This window comes from Peromyscus maniculatus, chromosome 12 (genome assembly GCF_049852395.1).
Source record: "Peromyscus maniculatus bairdii isolate BWxNUB_F1_BW_parent chromosome 12, HU_Pman_BW_mat_3.1, whole genome shotgun sequence".
Classification (NCBI taxonomy): Eukaryota; Metazoa; Chordata; class Mammalia; order Rodentia; family Cricetidae; genus Peromyscus; species Peromyscus maniculatus.
The window spans coordinates 14,646,213-14,665,080 of NC_134863.1; the positions used below are offsets into that span (position 1 = coordinate 14,646,213).

Below are 18,868 nucleotides of genomic sequence, written 5' to 3' on the forward strand. Positions count from 1 at the left end.
AAACTACAGCTCGGATGCAATCAATCTCATCTCAGAGCTGCCAAGTGCCCTTCCCAGCAAGTGGTCATCCAGGCAAGGGGTTTCCAGCCCAACTTCAACAAGCATTTCCTCCCCTAAGGGAGTCTCGCTCCACCTCTGAGTTGCAGTGAACAGGCCAGTGGAGTTTGCAAATCTCTGAACTGATCTGCTAAATCCTAGAGGCTCTCTTTCTTTCTTGTAGTGTGAGAGAACATCAGATCCGGGAGCTTCCTGCGGCTCCCACCCAATGCCCCAGGAGGTGGGCCTACTGTGGCTGTCCCAGCCCTCCCTGCTGCCTAGAAACAGGGTTTCTGTGTGTCTGTCCCCCCACTTCTCAGATTTCTTTACAAGGGCCAGGGTATGATGGATATACTTCATTTTCCTCTGTGGTTGGGGGTAGGGTCCACGTGTGAGAGAAAACGTAAGACATTTGTCTTTCTGAATCTGGCTTCCTTAGCTCACCACAGTGATTTCCAGTTCCGTCTATTTTTCAAGTGTTGTGATTTCATTTCTCTTTATGGCTGTGTAAAATTCTGTTCTGTAGAGAGACTTGCCTTTGCTTTATCTTTTCCTCAGCTGATGGGCACCTACATGGTCCCCTTTCCTTAGCATTGTGAATGGTGCTGCTATAAACACAGATATGGAAGGCGTTTTTCTCTGATGTGTTGACTGAACCCTTCAGGAATATACCCAAGAGTGGTATGGTTAACTCTACGGCAGTTCTGTGTCGATTGCTGAGGAACCTCCATAGGGATTCAACAGTGGCTAGACTAGTGTACCTGCTCATCAGCAGTGAATAAAATGGTTCCTTTTCCCCACATCGTCACCAAAATTTGTTGTTGTTGATTTTCTTGACTGTGGTAAGATGGAATCTCAAACTAGTTTTAATTTGCATTTCCCTGGTAGCTAAGGACATTGGACATTTCAGGACATATGTATTGCCATATATTTGTATTTGTTCTTATGGGGACTGTCTGTTCAGTTCATTGACACATTCATTGATTGTGTGTGTGTGTGTGTGTGTGTGTGTGTGTGTGTGTGTGTCTAAGTTTTACAGTTCTTTATGTTTTCTGGATAGAAATCCCTTGCCTGAGGTACACTTGGCAAAGACTTCTTCCGGTTCTGTAGGCTGTCCATTCATTCCATTGGTTGTTCTCTTTGTTATATGGAAGCTTCTTGATTTCATTTCAACCCTCAGGATTATTCCTTGTGATATTGGAGTCCTGTTCAGAAAAAAAAAATCTCAGGCAAGAAGACTTTGATCTAGTTTCATAGATATTTACTACGTGGCAGCCAAAAGGCCCAGTTAGCTTGGGCAGGAAATTCTTGCCCAGCCTTGGGCACACAGATTTGACAAAGACAAGGGGAGGAACTTCCATGAAGCAAGACCCTATAAGACATAGGCTCTCCTTCCTCCTGGAGCCATGCACTTCCAGCTTGTCTTTCCCTGGCTCGACGCGAAAGGCAGAAACTACATCTGAAGCCACTGTGCCTCCCAGGGTGCCCTGACCCCTAACCTCAGTTTGAAGTGCTGAGTCTATGTATGACTAGCCCACTAAGCAACACATGGAGAGCTGGCTAGTTTTATGTCAACTTGACACAAGCTAGAGTCATTTAGAAGAGGGGACATCAAGTGAGAGAATGCCCCTGCTAGATTAGCCTATGGGCAAGCCTGGCATGCATTTTCTTGAGAGGTGATTGATATGGAAGGGCCTGGCCCACTGAGGGTGGTGCCAACCCTGGGTGGGCTGGTTCTATAAGAAAGCAGGCTGAGCAAGCCATGTGGAGCAAGTCAGTAAGCAGCACCCCTCCATGGCCTGCACGTCGGCTCCAGATTCCTGCCTTGAGATCCTGCATTGGTTCCTCTGATGATGGACTATGAAAGCGTAAGTGAAAGAAACCCTTCCCTCCTCACGTTGCTTTTGGTTGTGGTGTTCCACAACAGCAATAGAAGCCCTAACTAGGACACGGAGGCACGCGGGGTAACTGAGGGAGGAGGCAGAGCGGCCAGGGGCTGTCTAGAAAGTCACTGCCAGATGGAGAAGGGTGCTCCTCTCTGAGCTGGGGCTGGTGGGGATCAGGGGTTGCCGTTTCACAGAGAATCAAGACTCCTCTTGACTGTGACACCCATGCAATTTGAGAAGGAGGAAAAGCTAGGCTCTGCAGGACGCCCAGAGAACATAAAATAGGGTTGGAAGAGTTCCTTCACCTCCCTCCTTGGCAGAAGTAGAGGCCCAGAGAGAGGAAGGTCTTGTTCACTACTCAAGTGGAGCTGGGATCTGGTCTCCTGACTGACCAGGGTCTGTGTCCCCCAACCCTTCTGGCCACACAGAATGCTGCTCTAGAGGCTGGCACAGCCACCTTTCAGTCGCAGTCTGCAGTGGGCTTTGCTGCTGCTAGAGGCATTCTTAGCGATGACAACCCGGGATGGGGAGGTGGCGCCTCAGTTTCCAGAGGTCTCGGCCATTCCTCCCTCCCAGTCTTCAGTGTGTGCTTTTGCTAGGATCTGCCACCTCAGCCTTCAGGCCAGCCGTTTGCCGTTGAGTCCTCACCGAGACGTGCTCAGCTTTGGAGGGCTTTGATGCTAGAGCCTGACTTGATGACAGCTGTAGTCCCCCACCTTACCCGCCTTGCCCCCCATGGGCCCTGGAGGCTTTCTGATCCAGCTTCCTCCTGTATCAGATACTTTGCAAGATTCCTATCTGAAAGGAAGATTAATAATTTACATAAGGCTTTTCTCCTTAAAGGAGATGCCTGCTAAATAGTCCCATTATCATGCTTCATCTGCCTTTACCGAGGAATGATTGATAGACAACCACCCTGTCTGTATTGACATTGCGCAGCATGAGGAGTTTGGGCGTATGTATACGGCTGTGGATCTCATTAGTGTTCACAGCCGATTGCCTGCCTCTCCACCTTCCTCCCTGTGCTGTATTCTTTCTTTCTGCTCCTTTCTGTGTCCTTCGCACCTCAGCAATGACCAGTCCGCTTCCTGTCACCACGGTTCGCATTTCCTAGGGCCTCAGGAAGGTGGAATCCCGCGGCATGCACCCCTCAGCACCGTTACAGTGTTGGTCCCTGCCGTGCCAATCAGCCATCTCGGCCTTTATTGCTGAAAGGGTGTGGGTGTCCTACAGTTTAACCACCCACCTGTAGGCAAACATTTGGATTGCTTTCAATTTGCAACTATTAAATTGAACTACTGGCTAAGAATTTGTGGGGGGGGAAAAGGCTTTAGATAGTCATAGACCTAGATTTCTCCTGTGAAAACCCGTGGCAGAGAATGCCTGTGTCGTGCATTTAGTGTGCATTTACTTTCTAGGAAGCTGCAATCTGTCTTCTAGAATAGCTGCTACTGGTATTGTAAGTGTTCCTCATCCTTGCCAGTTCCTGTCTGCCGGGTGATTTTAGCTTCAGCCGCTTTCCCTGGATGTCTTCTTTATGGAGTTGTCTGCATTTCCCTCAGGGTTAATGCTGATCAGCCTTTTTTCATGGATGCATCTACTATCCACATATTTCCCTATATGAATTTCAGCTCAAATCTCTGGGCTTTTACTTAAAAAAATCCTTTTTTATGGGGCTAGAGAGATGGCTCAGAGGTTAAGAGCATGTACGGCTCTTCCTGAGGTCCTGAGTTCAATTCCCAGCACACGGTGGCTCACAACCATCTGTCATGAGATCTGATGTCCTCTTCTGGTGTGCCAGCAGACATGTAGACAGAACACTGTATACACAATAAATAAAAGAAGTCGTAAAACAAATGTTTGTCTTAAAAATTACATTGAATCTCTTCCTACAATTCACTTGGAAGATTGCCTTATATATTCTACCATCAAGGCTTTGTTCTCTAGGTTTTGTAAATATGTCCTCCAATTCTGTGCTGTGCATGGAACTGGAGCTACAGACAAATAACGTAATAATTATAGTTGAGTGGCGAAAGTATGATGTACATTCTGGTAAGAGGAGAACAGCGGTCCTGAAGTGGGAAGTGCCTGGGGGGAGTACCGGACCCGGAGAGATGGCTGTGTGTAGTCGGGTAGACATTGGCTTGAGCAGAAGCTTGTCGCTCAGAGCTAAGGGCCGTCTGATCTGCTTGGAGCACTAACTAGGGTGTGGAGTAGACGGAGGTGGTCTGTAATCCCAGCTCCTGATTACTGGCTGCGCACTCCTGTTTTTAAATCCCCTTTTGCCTTGAAATAATTACAGAATCCACAGAAAGCTGCACAGGGAGGTGGGGATGGGGGGTGGGGTGAGAGAGGGGCGAGACCCAGCTGTGGTTTCTCCAGTGCCTCCATCTTGCATAATGACGGGGCGCTGGGAAGGGCGGGCCCTGAAACCACCGTGCTGCCGACGGGGCAGTGCTTTGCTCTTCTGTGCGTAGACCAGGGCAGCTGCCTCTGCGATTGGGATTCAGAAGTGTTCCATAGCCAGAGACCTCCCTGGTTGCTCTGCCTTCGTCATCGCCCTGGCTCCTCCCCGTTCTCCACCTGGATAGCTGTCTCTCACAACATGCAGTCTTTTGAGATGCATTTTGGGTGCCCCTCAAGCCCAGCAAGGCTGTTAACTCTAGGGCTAGTTTCTTTTTTTTTTTCTTTTTCATCGCTGAGTACTATTCCACGGTACAGATGTCAGCTACCCTGACCTGTGTCTTAGTTGCTTCTCCGTAGCTGTGATGAAACCACCGTGACCAGAAGTGAGTCAAGGAAGAAAGTCTATTTGGGTTTATGATTCCAGAGGGTCAGAGTTCATCATGGTGGGGATGGCATGGCAGCAAATGACAGGCATGCTAGCTGGAACGGGAAACAGAGAGCTCACGTGTCAACTGCGCAAAGGAAACCAAGAGTCAACTCTCAACCTTCCCTTAACGACATACCTGACGTCAGCCGAGCCACACCTCCCCAGAGAGCAGCACCACCCGGGACCAAGTGTTCAAACACCTCAGCCTGTGGGGAACTCCTTTCTCATTCACTACAGCCCTTCACCTGCTGAAGGACATTTTGGTTACTCTCAGGCTTGGGGCTGATGTCATCAGCTTTTGTATAAACATAAAGTTTCTTTTCTTTTTTTCGCCCCCTCTCCCCCTGGGACAAGTGCCCAGGACTAGAAACAGTGGTTTCTATGGCGTACGTGTTGTTTAATTTTGAAAGAGAATGCCAGAATGTTTTGTAGAGTGATGGCCCACTCCGCCTCCCCCAACCCCATCTCCCTGCCCACGTCGGGGGGATGCTAGCTTGCTTCCTTCAGCCGCTCTGGTAACTGCAGTGGTAGCTCCCGTGCCCGACGGCTTGTTTTCCTGGCTGAGAGTGACGGCCCCTCTCAGGCCTCCCGTCTGAATGTAGACCTGTCTGCAGTTGCAGCCTAGCGTGCCTGCCCTCCGATGGGCAAACAGACGGATCCGGTGCTGGCTTCCATCCCTCACCATTTCCAGAGCTGCCCTGGACATGTTCCCTCTTATTTATCCTTTGACCCAGTTCATTGTTCTGGGTGGCTAACGAAGGAGATATTTCAGAGCTGTGTATTTTTCCAGGAGGACTGTTTTTTTTTTTTTTCTCTTTTGCTTCACAGTTGAGCAAACAACTTACAAGTGCTTTTTTTTTTTTTTTTTTTTTTTTTTTTTTTTTTTTTTTTTTTTTGCTGTGGTCCCAGCCTGCCCCTCCCTGGCCCCGGTGTACCAACGTCTGGACCTCTGGAACTGGCCCGGGAGGACTGTTTTCTCAGTGTGTTTTGGTGTGACCGTGCCAAGCGCAGCTGCCCCTCTTCAGGGCCACCTCAGACCCAGAGCCTTCTGCTCTTGCTCCGTCTAGGCAGAGAGGCAGCTTCTGGACAGTGCAGAGGGAACAAGGGCAATTAACAGCGACAACGTGCTGTGGCCACCAAATGTTCTCCGCTTAGTTCATTTGTCTTCAACACAAATCTAAGAGGGTCCCAGTTTAAATATTGGAACGCAGAGAAGCAGGCATGCAGAAAGGTTGTTGCAGCTAGCTAATAGGTAGCCGTTGCAACCCCAACCATGCTGCAGTTGCAGCTGCCTCTGCCCTACTACTCTACCTGAATACTATCTGAGTCTGTGGGGAGACCCTGCTGCGGTGAGTAGACTGCTGTGTGTCTGAATGGTCGCAGGTCTCCCCTTAGGAACTCAGAAGAGAATTTGCTGCCAGTTTTTTCCTGGAGCAGGAGCAGTTTGGGATATTGCGATGAAAATAGGGTTGATGGGAGCGGATGCATTTCCCGGGAGATCGGGAACTTCCCTGGAGAGCTGATGGGATCCACTCGGCTGCGCAGGTATGAGTGGACCTTAGGTTCCAAACCTGGGGGATGCAGTGCTGTTTCTGAGCCAGCCGTGTGCTCAGGGCCCACTCATACACACCCTGGGGAGAGGCTGAAGGCGGGTGGTGCAGATCCCTGACCTGGGGGATAGCGTGTGACCTCACTGATGCTAAGATTCTCACCTACTGGCCCTGGGCAGAGGTAACCTTGAGTCGAACTGTAGAGACTGCTCTCCCCTTCTTCCGACTTCTGCCCATCAGGAATGGCGGAAGAGAGTGTGAGCAGTTTATTCTGAGGGTCTGGGCTCCAGTAGCTTGTCCGCTAAGGAAGGCAGGATTAATGGCTGCTTTATGAGCAGAGAGGAGATTGGGGTGGTGGGGTGCATGGCGGGGGGGGGGGCATGGGGAGTGTTAGCTCTGGCTGCCTCTCCTTCAGGTGCCCCCTGCATGAACACATCCAGCAGGGCTGATGGATGAAAACCACCGAAGGTATGCCTCACCCTGTCCCTCTGGGGAAGCATCCCATCTGCTCATTTAGTGGAGCATCTTGGTTCTGTGTGAACACATGAGCCGAGTCCTCACATTGTCTGAAGAGACAGACATAAATATTAACACTAGCAAATGTGAAGTCACAGAATCTGTGGGAAACTCCCATACTTGTAAGTGAATGGTTTGAGAGACAGGACACTTCCTCAGGAAGTGATTCTGACCTGAGGCTTTCAGCCTTAGCTTTGGGCAACAGGCAGAGTCCTTGTGTGATGTTCGAGAAGGTACTGGTGCTTTGTGCTGGGTGATGACTGTAGCCTGGCCCAATGCTTGGCCATCCAGGACCTTCCCCCTCAACCTGCTCTACAGGTTACCCATGTCCAGCCTTTTACATGCTGATGTACCCATGGGTATGAGGGGATACTCCGAGACTGTGCCTTAAGGGGTAGTCTCTTTTTCTGTTGTGGAGTGTGCTTATGACTCTGTTCAATGAATCTAGAGGGCCACCATGATGGCGTGGATATATATAGTTTTGAAACAGCTTTACTGAGGTGCACTCAATAGTCCATGAAAATGAGCCAGGGTAGATGATTCAGAGATGGCCCTGTGGGTAAAAACTTTCCTACCAAGCCTGATGACCCGAGTTCCATCCCAGAACTCATGTGGTAGAAGGAGAGAGCGGACGGCTTGCCCTTTGACCTCCACAAATGCTGTGTAAATGTACCCACACATATTTTCTCAAAATAACTACATAATAAATATGTGTGAGAGAGAGGAGAGAGAGAAACTCGGTGATTTTTTTTTTTTAAGTAAATTACTGAGTTGTGCAAAATTTCTACAATCCATTATGGGTTGGGTCATCTTTCCAAGCAATAGATGAGAGAAAATTTTGTTTTGCCTAAGATTGTTCTGTGTTTCCAGGAGGGGGACCTCATTGATTAATCAATTCCAATTGTTGTTTACTGAGAGCCTGCTGAAGACCACAGTTGGGCTAGGTACAAAAGTGAGTAAAGAAATAAACAGGTGCTGATAGCTGCTTTTCTGTGGCTCACCAGCTTCTCACTGTAGACAAGTTTAACCTTGAGCTGACCTTCCGGCTCTCTGGTGTGGGGCCAGTGTTTGTTTCCGTGACTCTCAGGTGTAGAGCAAGCAGAGACCTTGGCTTTTGCAGCCCGGGGTGGTGTGCTCAGGTACTGGCCCAGCAGCAGGATTAAGCTGCTCTCACACCGGTAAATAGCTCTAGGCTTCCGCAGGCCTGGGTGCACGGGCTTTGGAGGAAGGAGATGAGGTGAGCTGATTAGGGTGCTCAGATTGGGCAGGTGGAGTGAGATGAAGGGAAAGATCTGAATGAGTGAGGACATGACCAGAGCAAATGAAGGGCCAGTGGCCAGTGAGGGGGGCCTAGAGTTTAAGGGTCTGTGGGTTCCAAAGATGGTGCTTTTGGTGGCTGAGGGGCAAGGTGTGTACTTCGTCAGCTAGACTGAGAAATTTCGATGGAGTGGATTAAACACAGGGATTGTTTCAAGTGTTCGAGGCACTTTTGATTATTGTTGTTATAGACTTGAGGGAGACTTCATCTTGTACAGGCGAGGCATCTGAAGCAGAGGTTGATTAGGTGACTGTGGTGAGGGTCCTGGAGGTAGACAATGGATCCCAAATCTGTGCAAGGGGAACAGTACAAAAGGAGTGGATTGTGGGAACCCGTTTTCAGGTTCCTCGTGGCTTTACCCAGCAGGTCCACATAGAGAGGATGATTAGACCATGGGCCTGAGGGCAGGTGTCTGAGATGGTCTGCACTTGGCTGTGCTGGGGGAGGAGGTCTTTTGCTCCACTCCTTGGCATCTCTATAAATACCCTGGGGCGGAGACCATCAGGGCTTGTTGGAATAGGTTCCAGGCCCTCTCAATGCTATCCTGTATTTTCTATCTGTTTATCTCCACAATCTAAATCCTTCTATCTAATATTTCCTGCTGCTCGCATTCAAGAAAACTCTGGGGAACTGTGGGGTTGGTGGGTAAACGCCCCGCAGTGGATGGGAGTGAAACCGTGCTGGGTGAACATAGCCAATCACTCCTCCGTGCCCGTGTTCTCCTCAGCTCTGCTTCTGCCCTGGCCATCTGTTGCTGCTCCGGGACCTTGAACTCCGCCTGTCCACAGACACACCAGCAGCTTCTCCACACCACACTTCTCTCTCCCCAGCAAGATTTCCTCTTTATCCACTTCTCAACTTGTCTCTGTCCTGTGTCTCTTTCCCTCTACCTATGCCACGCGTGTGTGTTTGTGTGTGTGTACACTGTCCCATTGATCATCAGTGCAGGACAGAGAAGTTTCCACGAGAGTGTCCAGCTGTTCCACACCACAGAAGTGATGAGGGAGGCCAGACCCTCAGGGTTGTGATCAGGTCCAGATAAGCTCCTGCTACCTATAGGTGCCAATCTGAGCTTGTACAACTGAGTGAGTTTCTCCTTAAATCTAAACTCTGCATGTTTCCCCTGTTCTGACCCTGGAGAGTGTCAGATCCTGGACCCTGGAGAAGTAGCTGGGAGGGTACTGATGACCATGACAAAGTCTTGGTCTGCTAAGCACTGACGCCTCAGAGCTGACCCCAGATCAGATCCGACTTCTTTCAAGACCCTGGGAGGTATGGCCAGCTGTTTTGTACCTTGTTCACCTCCCCACAGTTCCTGTCTTCGGAACTGAAGATAGACTTGATTGACAGTTGGGGTCTGCTCCGTATCCGAAGGAGAGAAGTCCATTTATGGGTTGCCCGCTGTTTCCATGCATCCCTTCAAGGTGATGTACGATGTTCTACATCCCATTTTTAAAGGAACGTTGAGACCGTGGCACCATCCCGTTTTCCTGCTGAGGAGACAGAGGCTGAGAGCAAGTGAAGGGCTGGGTTCGGTTTGTGTGGACCATGCTGTGGAGGCAAAGCTGGGGTTTTCTTCCTGTGCACCCCATCCCCCTTCAGTTGTTGGTACTTAGTGCCTTACTGCCTTAGCGCAGAGACCGTAGGGACAAAGGGCACGCAAGTCCTGCTGCCCCTCACCCCAGGGTGCTCTCCATACCAGCTCCCAAATCATGACACAGAGACTTCTTATTCGTTTCGAATACTCGGCCTTAGCTTAGGCTTGTTTCTTGCTAGTTCTTATAACTTAACCTGTTTCTCTTCATCTACATTTTGCCTTGGGGCTTTTTACCTACTTCCCTCCCTCTCTCCCCCCTCCCTCCCTCCCTCCCTCTCTCCCTCCCTCCCTCCCTCCCTTCTTCCTTCCTTCCTTCCTTCCTTCCTCCCTCTACTTTTCTGCTTCTCTTTCTCTGACTGGCTGGTGATTGCCTGGTTTCTAGCCCCGGGCATGTCTTTTTCTCTCATTCTCTTCTCTCTCTTCCCTCTCTGTCCTATTTATTTTCTCTGCCCACCATCTCTGCCTATCCCTCTCCTGCTTAGCTATTGGCCATTCAGCTTTTCATTAGACCAATCAGGTGGCTTAGGCAGGCAAGGTGAAACAGCAACACATCTTTGCCTAGTTAAACAAATGCAACATAAACAAATGTAACACACCTTTACACAGTTATATTCTGCAACATAAACAAATGTAACACACCTTTACAGAGATAAAGTAATATTCTACATCATAAACAGATGTAACACATCTTTACGTAGTTAAAATAATATTCCACAACACTCTCCCATGTCTCCTGTCTCAGGCAACTGTGCTGCTGTAGTTTGCTATTGCTGAGGGGAAATCCGTGGCTCTGTTCACCACAGGGGCCAGTAAGTCACAGGGCTGTAGCCCCTTGCTTCTGGCCTCTAGGCATTCCCTAAGCATGCCTGTGATCGCGCCCCTCCCCCTGAGCTCTAGCCATTTCCTTTAGCCTCCCCCAGAGAGTTCTAAGTTCCTCTTGCTAGAGGTGAGTTCCTCTGGCCACCCCGCCCTGAGTCCCAGTGAGAATTTGGACACAGGGTTTTCACTTGTCTCTTCAGATGCTTTGCCAGAGTTTGCGGAAAAAGGCCTGTATTATTAATGCCCTCCCCGGGAACAGCTGCGCCTGCCAGGCTGTCATGTGAGACCCAGCGCTCTCCTGGACCCACTGGGTCAGGGGGAAACTTGATCCTGTAGAGGTGGAGAGAAGCGGGGGAGGCAGAAAGCATTTGGAAGAATTCTTCTGTCTCCCATAGAGACGGAGCAGCGCTGTGCCTCTGGGCTGACTCCACCTGCTCCCTGTGGGGCTCTTTGAAGCCTCAGCAAGATAAAAACAAAGATATTAGTAATTAGTTTAGCAACTGAGAGGCTTGGCTGCATACAGCACCCCCACTTTGAAGGAAATTAGCTTTAGTGCTCAGAACTAAGCTATGGGGGCGTGTGTGTGTGTGTGTGTGTGTGTGTGTGTGTGTGTGTGTGTGTGTATGTGTGTATGTATGTATGTATGTATTATCCTTTCAAAGATGAGACGACAGTTTTTGTTGTTGTTGTTTTGGGTTTTTTGAGACAGGGTTTTCTGTGTAGCTCTGGCTGTCCTGGAATTGGCTTGTAAACCAGGCTGGCTTCACACTCACAGAAATCTGCCTGCTTCTGCTTCCTGAGTTCCAGGATTAAAGGCGCGTGCCACCGTTGCCTGGCAAGAAGATAGTTTCTTATTCAAGCTTGTGCAGGCAGTAAAGGACAGCCGTAGAATGCAAACCCAGGTGTGACGTATTGAGGTTCCTTTCGGGACTTTGGTGCCTCGAGACACAGCCTAGTGTTTCTCAGGTTGTCCCTGAGTTTTGGGGGGAGCCCCTGAGCCCTGGTGGCCTGGGAAGAGAGACAAAGAGCCAATGACCTCTTCCCTCAAGTCCATCTTTGGGATTTAAGATGAAGCTAAGGCTTACACAGGTGTCAGGAAGTATGTCTACCAAGCAATCCTGGCCAAGGTGTGAGCTCCGTCTACTGTTAATTCCGCCCCCGCCTCGGGTGGAAGGCCTTCTGGCAAGCTCACCCTTTCTACAGCAGACACGTTCCTCCTCTGGTTGTCCTCAGAAACACAACCTTTCCTTCTTCCAGTGTGAATTTCTTGGGGGGAATTCCAGATTCCTGGGGTCCATTGTTTCTGTAGTCTGGCAGCCCAAGTGATGACTCCAAAGTGTCCTCAAATGTCCTCCTCCCTCTTAGGGCGGTTACAGTCTCCTTGGTGTCTCACCTCTGCCCCTGTGACTAAGCCTGGCGTTCCGATGTGGACTTGACTGAGTTCAACACCAGCTGCTCAGGGCGACTGTGGTGCCGACAGGCCGGGAGTGGGAGAAGATGGGCCACACCTTGCCTGCCGTCTGCTGGAATGCTTCGGCTCTTCACAGTGTAGAGAGAGCCATGGATCTCAACCTTCATGATGCTGAGACCCTTTAATACAATTCCTCACATTGTGGTGGCTCCCCCAAACATAAAATTATTTTCGTTGCTACTTCATGACTATACTTTTGCTACTGTTATGAGTTATAATGTAATTTTTTTTTTCTTTTTTCGAGACAGAAGGTTGCTAAAGGGGTCTAGACCCACAGGTTGAGAACCACAGATTTAGAGGCCAATGTCATGATGTTCTCTGCTTGGAGTGGAGCCATTCCTTCCTGCAGCAGATGCCTCCTAGTTCTGATCACAGAGCTGCTGCTTTTTTTCTTTTTTGGCTTTTCGAGACAGGGTTTCTTCATGTAGCTTTGCGCCTTTCCTGGAACTCACTTGGTAGCCCAGGCTGGCCTCGACCTCACAGAGATCCGCCTGGCTCTGCCTCCTGAGTGCTGGGATTAAAGGCGTGCACCACCACCTCCCAGCTTTTTATCTATCTATCTATCTATTCATTCACTTATTTTTATTATTTATTTATTTGATCACAGAGCTGCTTATTCTTCCAGCTTCCCTAGCCCTGAACACAACAGGCCCATTTCATGACTCAGTTTGACCTTGCCACCCTCAGCCGGACTTTACCTTGCTCTGCCTGGTCAACTCCTATTCATGCTTCAAAATGGGATGAGCCTTCCCTTTTCTGACCTCCTCTGACAATGTTGACAGCACCCCAGCCTCTAGTTCTTAATGCTTCTCACCCATCAGGCCATGGCTCTTCCCTGAAGGCCTAAGCGGCAGAGGGCGGATCCTATTCCTTCCTGAATCACCTGGACTTGGGACACATCTGCGTGGGAAAAGAATGAGGACTGATTAATAAGTTGCATACTAACGGGCGGATCAAAATCCTGGGCTCAGTTGTTGAGAGACAAGAGACGTGGTGGGTTTGGTTGATCTGAAGGCCAAGCACAGTACCAAAGGCCTCCTTCCCACTCCTAACCCCAGGTCCCCAACCCCCCCCCCCCCCCCCCCCCGCCGCCCTATTAAGGGTCACATAGTGGGGGTGGCTGTGTAGAGAGTGGAGCCCAGGGTCCTCAGGTAAAACTCTCTCTCAGACTCTGGCCAGTCTGTCTTCCAGGAGAGCAGCCCCAGGAGGCGGGGCTGAGTACAGACTTACAGGAAGAATGGGAATACTGAATATTTCCCACGGGAGTTGAGGGGAAGCCCTGCAGGGTGGGGTAAAGTCGGGGGACTGGAGGAAGCCCCAGGCAAGCGTCCCTTCCTCCCTGAGGTGCTTTGGGGCACCTCGATGGCGGGTGCCCCTCCCTGAGAGCAGCTCCTGAGGAAGCAACATGAACCGTGTCCAAGTCTGGCCTCCGAGTCAGAAGTGCTCATGGAGGCCATTCTGCCCCCCTGGCGTCCTGCCCGTCCGCATCCTCCTACTTCTGAGGCTCATGGGAAGTCGCCGGTGGCCATGCTTCGTATTCTGCGGATGGCCAGATCTGAGTTTAAGGCCTCGTCTCGGACACCCTGATGGCTAAGTGTGCAGCTCCGAGAATAGCAAAGGAGTCTCGTTTGTTAAGATCCTCAGGCTCAGGGCTGCTGCTGATTCTGATGAGTGTCTTGACGAGCTGGGCATTGTGCAGTGTGTGGCACATGACCATTGCCTTCTTGATGCCTCTAAGTCCCCTGTGAGACAGTGCTGGTGACACTGAAATCGTAGACGCACACCTAAACTTCAGCAGAGTTAGCTGCCTAAAGTAACACGGGTAAATAACGGTGCTCTGCTGTGGACCGGTGTGCTTCTCCTTCACTGCTGTGCCACCGCTTGCCAGTGGTCTGGTCCTGAGACTCCCTGGGTCTCTTGTTAAAAATGAGCCCAGCTGGGAAGGAGGGCACCCCTGTAATAAGTTTTAGAAACACTGTATGGTAACTTCTTGCCTGGTATAAGGGGTGGCTCGTGGTGACTCACTCGTCAGCTAGTGTGTGTGTTATGATTGAAAAGACACTTTACTGTGAAAGGATATTCATCTTTTAAAAACTTCATTCGTCCTAGGACTTGATCTTAAAGAGGCTATAGTTTCCGGATTAGTGAGTAGCCATTCTCCAAGTCTAGATCTGTAACTATTTGTGATTAGAATGAGCTGCCTTCCGTTGTCTTTATCACTTGGGATCAGGCTACCATGATCTGGGGGTGATGCTCAGCAAGCTAATTCTGCAGCCCATATTCTGTGAATGCAGGCCGGAGTTGGCCTTTCCCCCAGGAAGTGCTCCCTGTGTGACTGAAATACTGAGAAGGGATGAGCAGTGTGATAAATGAGGGCTAAGGGCGGCGGCATCTCTCCGAGAGAAAGAGGAGAGTGTCAATCAAAACAAAATGCACATGACCGTGTATTCCAGCAGCTGGGCAGCACCAGGACCAGAGAAGGGCAGTGAGGTTTCATGGCCGATCAGGAGTGAGACAGACAAGCCCATCCGAAAGGTCTCCCTGCTGCTTGCTGTTTGACAATCTTACCGGGACCCAAAAATTTCCCAAGTTGAACTTCTAATGGATGGCCCCGATCTGCTTTTCTCTGGCCCCTCATATTCCACTGAAAGTGGAACCACCCTTATCGCTGGGGAACCCCAATCTTGTTTGCAGTCACATGCTTTCAAAGCGCATCTCACATGCGTCTACATCTGACCAACTCCACTGCAGACAGCCTAGTCTAAGCCAGGAGTGGTGTTATGTGTCTTCCTGTCCTTGTCCCCACACAGTGACTTCCTTGAGTGGTTCTGGTGGCATTAAGTCCAAGTGGGCTCTGCCTGTGCTCACAGTCTTATTATGACCACGGGATGCACTTGAAGGATGCACTTGGTATTCTGCTCCGTGTCCACACCATTGATCCGGCACCTCCTGACTCCTCCTCTGTGTTCTCCATCACCTTCCATCCCTCCTACCAGACACACCCCTCAGGGTTTACACACACACACTCTTCCTGTTTCAGGACTCTGCCTGCATGAGATAGCCCTTTCCCACTGAAGCACCTCTGACGGTTACATTATGTTTTTTTGTGTCTCCTGCTGCTGGACTAGAATGTTGTCAGGGCGGTGGCTGTCATCTTGTTTATTCTGTGTTCTGTTCTTTTTTATTTAGCACTAAGAATTGTGCCGGGCACATAGTAAGTAGTTAATATGTATAAAGTTTGTGTTGTGTGCGTGTGATGTGGGTGTGGTGTGGTGTGTATACATGTGTGTGTTTGTATGTGTTTAAAAATGAGTAAATGTAGAACATAACATTTCTGTATAGGTTTCTGTAATTGGTTATTTTTTACTTTTTTGGCTCTTTGTTCTTTGGGGAGCCCATCACCCAGCTCCCAAATAAATCATACACTGAGGCTTATTCTTAGTTATAAATGCCCAGCCTTAGCTTGGCTTATTTCTTGCCAGCTTTTCTTAACTTGAATTAACCCCATCTACCTTTTGCCTCTGGGCTTTTTCCTTTTCTTACTTCTGTAATCTTACTTTCACTCTTACTCCATGGCTGGCTGTGTGGCTGTGTGGCTGTGTGGCTGTGTGGCTGTGTGGCTGTGTGACTGTGTGACTGTGTGACTGGCCCCTTCTTTTCTCGATGCTTCTTGGTCTTCCTCCTCCCAGATTTCTCCTCCTATTTATTCTCTCTGCCTGCCAGCCCCGCCTATCTTTTCTCCTGCCCAGCTATTGGCTGTTCAGTTCTTTATTAGACCAATCAGGTCTTTTAGACAAAGTAACACAGCTTCACAGAGTTAAAGAAACGCAACACAAAAGGATGTAACACATCTTTGCATCATTAAACAAATGTCCCACAGCACAAACAAATGTAACACATCTTAAAATAATATTGTACAACAGGTTTCCAGTTCGGACATTTTCAGAGGACTCTGTGGACAACGCCAGGGGTCTGGCTGCACGCATATAGGAATTTTCATGCAAGAGGTAGATCTAAGTAAGCACTCCTGGGCCAACAAGTTGCTGCTCACTGTCAGTGCAGTGGTGGGCGGGGAGAAGGGAAACGTGGAGGGAGTCTGAGATAGTCAACAAGGCCCAACTCAAGTAAGGCCTGGAGGGGGTGGTCTCTAGATTTTGCCGTTAGACAAGCAATTTCAGTGGAATTCTGTGAGTTAATTTCAACTATTTTCAGGGAATGGGGAAGTGTGAACAATTCAGAACACTCTGCCACAGAAAAGGCATCCCCCCCCTCCCCAGCTGTGCGGAAGTCATTGGGGGAGGAGCATTCAGTGAACAGATAACATGTGACTGACTTCTGAAACATCATCCATTTATGCCTGAAAATTTGCTCCATGTTGAACAGTTGCTACTCAGCTCAAGGCCCCATCACCATGCTCGGCACACAGTAAGTCCACAAGAAAAGGTGTCGCGTCCATTAAACACTGTAGAACTTAGAAGCAGGCCGCTGATGAGCACCAACAAAATATGTCTCATGGGAGGGCTGGCGCTGGGTGCCTTCTTGCCTTAGCAACACATCCCTTGGTGCCTTGTGTGTCTGTATGTGGTTTTATTAGCTTCCTTTTTTTTTTTTTTTTTTTAAACTGCGTCGTGGTTATGATTTGGACAGATAAATCTCCAGGCAGCTCTCTTGCATGACTAGAATAATGTTTTATCTGAATCCTTCACAAAATGTGAGAGAACGTGACAGTCAGTCTAGAGAAACCAAGGGAACGAGAGTTTCCCAAAGATGGCGGGGTGACCTCGGCACTCAGATCAGAGGTTGGCACCAAACCAGCTGCCTCTTGCAGCAAGCGGAGCCACCCCTGTGAAAGGTAGATTTACACGATTTCAGGTAATTTGTTTGTGGTTTGATGAAGAGAATAGTGGGAGGAAAGGACTGAAAAAAAATTAAACCATAACTTGCAAACCACATTAAAATTTCAGCCCCCCTCCCCTTTAAATAAGCAGTGTGCTGAGAATGCAGCTCTAGTTCCCCAATGGTAGCCAATGATACGATTTTGGCAGACGTCCTGGGAGAAAGCAGAACTATTCAACTTCTATTTTAATCTCATCGTCTTTGAGGAGGGACACATTATCAGACTGCACAAGAAAGAGTGAAAGAGAGGAAAAATCAAAACCAAACCACAGAATGATTATGCATCTTGTGTCTCCAGACCTGGGCTAGGCACACGCACAACTTACAACCATCCTTACAGAGGATATTGTATCAATGTTTGAAGCAGCCTGCTCAAGTCCATGGCCAGCAGTAGAGAGAGTGCAGGACACACAATGGGGACAGAAAATTGAAGAACAAATCTAAGAGACATAGGTGCTTCAAGCCCACTGATTCCCCAGCAGCTAGCACAATGCCTCGTTCTTAGGAGACTCGAGAACTGTTTATTAATAGAAGGGATGATCAGACCCTGGAGAAAACTCCTGGGCTTTTATTATTTATTCATTTATTTTTGCTGAAGTATATTGGCAGTACTCTGGATCTTACAGAGAATGGAAGAATAAGGGGAGAGGAAAATATATTTTCAAAAGAGAAAATTATAAACCCACAATATCAAGCAAGTGGTTAAGATGGCCTATGTCTAACGCATAGCATGTGGTAGCATTCAATACTGATCACTTTGAGGTTTAAGGGGGTTACTGTTAAGTGAATGTATGCCCACGGACTCTCTTCACACCTGGACATGAGACAGAGAGGCTAAGGTTGGGAAGAGCTAGAGCTTTTCTCTAGTTAAAATAGTTTAGAGGTCCGGGGTGGTGGCACAAACCTTTAATCCCAGCACTCAGCAGCTAGAGGCCAGAAGATCTCTTTAGGTTTGAGGCCACCCTGATCTACATAGTGAGTTCCGGGGCAGCTAGGGGTATGCAGAGAGACCCTGTCTCAAAAAACAAGCAAAGAAACAAAAACCAAAACCAAACAACACCCCCACCCCTGCACCTCTGGTTTAGCTTTTCTTTGTGTGTCAACACGGAGACATTTGCATGAAGTCCCAGAGCCTGTTCTTCGCAGATAATGCCAGCTATCCCAAACCGCTTTTTTGCTTCTTTTTGTTTCCCTGAGACTTTCTCTGTGTAGCACTAGCTGGCCTGGAACTCACTCTGTAGACCAGCCTGGCCTCGAACTCTGAGATTCACCTGCCTCTGCCTCCTGAGTGCTGGTATTAAAGGCATGGCTCAGTGGTTAAGAGCACTGGCTGCTCTTCCAGAGGTCTTGGGTTCAATTCTCAGCAACCACATGGAGGCTCACAACTGTCTATAATGAGATCTGACGCTCTCTCCTGGCGTGCAGACATTCATGCAGGTAGACCACTGTATACATAATAAATAAATAAATCTTTGAAAAAAAAAAAAAGGTCATGAGTCACCACCATCCATATGAAAACCTAGGGAAACTTTGGTGATGGTGCTGACTTGGAATGTTTTTCAGTGTTAGGAATTGTAGGTTGACATGCTAGGGCAAGCATTTTACCACTGAGCTGACCTTGACTTCATTACGTAGCCCAGACTGGGCTGGAACCCAAGATCTTCCTGCCTCAGCCTCTTGAGTGCTGCAATTGCAGGTGTGTGTAATAACTCATGGTGCAATTTTATAGACATGATGGAAAATGTGGTCTGGGAGATGATGTTTAAATGTAGTGCGGGAGTACTGCATGTCAGTGACCTTAAAGGGTGCGCATGGAGATGCTGCATTCCCTCAACTTTACCAGTGACTTAGATGAATGTATAGGGGGCTTCTTGATCACATTCCGGGTGATGGGGAGCTGGAGGACTTAGCAAACGCTGTACATGCCAGGGTCTATGTTCTCTGTA

The 18,868-nt window shown here is 48.9% G+C and overlaps 1 protein-coding gene across 3 annotated transcripts in view; it reads left to right on the forward strand.

Moving 5' to 3' along the window:
- Positions 1 to 18,868, forward strand: part of St6gal1 (ST6 beta-galactoside alpha-2,6-sialyltransferase 1) — a 132,492-nt gene that overhangs the window by 30,737 nt on the left and 82,887 nt on the right. Inside the window, exon 3 of one of the 3 annotated variants that reach the window (XM_076548626.1) lies at positions 16,239 to 16,451. The exons of the other annotated variants lie outside the window; for them this stretch is intronic. The gene's annotated coding sequence lies outside the window, so the exon portion shown is untranslated. The remainder of the gene's footprint in view (positions 1 to 16,238; positions 16,452 to 18,868) is intronic. 3 annotated transcript variants of the gene reach the window in all.